This window comes from Mandrillus leucophaeus, unplaced genomic scaffold (genome assembly GCF_000951045.1).
Source record: "Mandrillus leucophaeus isolate KB7577 unplaced genomic scaffold, Mleu.le_1.0 Scaffold59, whole genome shotgun sequence".
In the NCBI taxonomy this organism is placed as follows: domain Eukaryota; kingdom Metazoa; phylum Chordata; class Mammalia; order Primates; family Cercopithecidae; genus Mandrillus; species Mandrillus leucophaeus.
The window spans coordinates 4521873-4524951 of record NW_012106363.1 but is presented as its reverse complement, the minus strand read 5'-3'; positions in this window follow the sequence as shown (position 1 = coordinate 4524951).

Below are 3079 nucleotides of genomic sequence, written 5' to 3'. Positions count from 1 at the left end.
GGGAGGCTGAGACAGGAGAATGGCGTAAACCCGGGAGGCGGAGCTTGCAGTGAGCTGAGTTCCGGCCACTGCACTCCAGCCTGGGCTACAGAGCAAGACTCCGTCTCAAAAAAAAAAAAAACAACAAAAAAAAACAAACAAAAAATTAAAACGGCAAGGATATGAAGACATTCCTCCAAAGAAGATACACAAAAGGGCCAGGTGCGGTGGCTCACACCTGTAATCACGGCACTTTGGGAGGCCAAGGCGGGTGGATCCCAAGGTCAGGAGATCGAGACTATCCTGGCTAACACAGTGAAAGCCCTGTCTCTACTAAAAAAAAATTTTTTTTAATTAGCCGGTATGGCGGCAGGCGCCTGTAGTCCCAGCTACTCGGGAGGCTAAGGCAGGAGAATGGCATGAGCCCGGGAGGTGGAGCCTGCAGTGAGCCGAGATCGTGCCACTACACTCCAGCCTGGGCAACACAGCGAGACTCTGTTTCAACAAAAAAGAAAAAAAAAACAAACAAGAAAAGAAGATATACAAATGGCCAATGCGTAAAGGAAAAGATGCTTAACATTATTAGTCATGAGTGAAATGCGAAGTAAAATCTCAATGAGATACCACTTCACACCTAACTAGGATGGCTATAATAAAAAATTGCAACACAGCAAGTGTTGGTGAGGATGTGAAGACACTGGAAGCCTCATATGTTATTGGTAGGAATATAAAATGGTACACTGGAGAACAGTTTGGCAGTTCCTTAAAAAATTAGAGTTAACATATGACTCAGCAATTCCAGTTCTAGGTATAAACACAGGAGAACCAAAAATACATGTTCACATGAAAACTTGTAAACAAATGTTCACAGAAGTATTATTTATAATAGCCAAAAGGTGAAAACAATCCAAATATACATCAACTGATGAGTGGATAAACAAAATATATAATCATACAATGGAATATTATCTGCTATAAAAAAGAATGAAGAAGTCAGGTGTGGTGGCTCATGCCTGTAATCCCAGCACTTTGGGAGGCTGTGGTGGGATGATCGCTTGAGCCCAGGAGTTTGCAACCAGCTTGGTCAACATAGCAAGAACTTGTCTCTACAAAAAGTTTTTCAAAAATTAGCTGGGCGTGGCGGTGCACATCTGTAGTCCTAGCCACTCAGGAGGCTAAGGTGGGAATATTGCTTGAGCCTGGGAGGTTGAGACTGCAGTGAGCCATGATCGTTCCACCACACTCCAGTCTGGGCGACAGAGCGATACCCTGTCTCAAAAAGAAGAAATGGCCGGGCATGGTGACTTATGCCTGTAATCCCAGAACTACAGGACGCCAAGGCAGGTAAATTGCTAGAGCTCAGGAGTTCGAGACCAGCGTGGGCAACATGGTGAAACCCCATCTCTACCAAAAATACAAAAAATTAGCTGGGAGTGCTGGCATGCACCTGTGGTCCAACTACTTGAGAGGCTGAAGCAGAAGAATTGCTTGAACTCAGGAGGCCGAGGTTGCAGTGAACTGAGATCTTGCCACTGCACTCCAGCCTGGTCGATAGAGCAAGACTTGATCTCAAAAAGAAAAAGAAAAAGAAAAAAAAAAAAGCAATGTAGTACTGATACGTGGTACAAGATGGAAAAACCCCGAAAGCATTATGCTAAGTGAAAGAAGCCAGACATAACAGGCTACATAGTTGTATGACTCTATTTATATGAAACAGCCAGAATAAGCAAATAGAGACAGAAAGCAAATCATCATTAACAGGAGCTGGGAGTGGGGAGCGACTGCTGATGGGCTCCAGGTTTCTTTTGGGGGCAATGAAAATGTTCTGGAATTAGATATAGGTGATGGTTGCACAATCTTGTGAATAAACTAAAAACTGCAGACTTGTATGCTTTAAAATGATAAATTTTATAGTAAATGTATATTTCAATAATAAAATCAAATAGGCTATTTGGATATAAACAGTTCAAAGGTGATCTGAAGTAATAAGATCATATGAAAATAAATTACAATTTTTGTATAAAATGACATTATCAATTTACTGGATAGCTCATAAACTGCAACCTGGGCCCTAACAGCAGTGATGTAATGAGGCTGAGTGGGAAATAACACCCACAGTGTGGAGAGTCAACAGATCTGGATGGGTTCTATTTGGAACTCTTCCATACTGCTGGGCAGGTTATTCCACCTTTCTAGCTCTGTTTTTTTCAGCCATGAACTTAAGGGATTCCCTTCCACAACTGACATTTAATGTTCTATAAGTTTGTGTTGATTATCTGTGTCTATTCTGTTACCTAATTCATCTGGTCACCTATTGCCACACAGGTAATTCCCAACCTTTCAATATTAAGAGTTATCACACACCCCTTACCCCACCCTACCCCACCATGTTCTCTCCTATTATTAAAAAAAAACTGTGTCTAAGAATTTGCACTGAGGTCATACCTTTATTTGTTACTAATCAAATATATATAACAGCCAGTTATGATATTTTGGTTACACTGTAAAGTGTTACCACAATTTCAATTTGACTCTTTGAACACAAAAATTAGCTTATGAATCTCAGTTTGGAGATTCTTAAGAAAACAGTCCACAGTCTTTAAATAAATATGATGCTTGATGAAAATGACCCCACAACCTTAACCATGCAATAGGTAGGTTTTTCTAAACACAACACAGAGTCCACCATACTTTCTTAGGGTAGATAGAGACATGAGCACACTTAACACCATTCCTTGGATGATTCTATTCACAATCCTCTGCCTTAGTCAGAAAGCATTTAAGGCAATATGCAGAAAAGGATGTAGAATAAATCCATGAAGACTAAGACCTGTCATATCTATTGATACCTTTACCTTTTTTTTTTTTTGATACGGAATCTCCCTTTGTCGCCCAGGCTAGAGTGCAGTTGCGCAATCTTGGCTCACTGCAATCTCCACCTCCTGGGTTCAAGCAATTCTCCTGCCTCAACCTTCTGAGTAGCTGGGACTACAGGCACGCGCCACCATGCCCAGTTAATTTTTGTACTTTTAGTAGAGACGAGGTTTCACCATGTTGTCTAGGCTGGTCTTGAACCCCTGACCTCATGATCTGTCTGCCT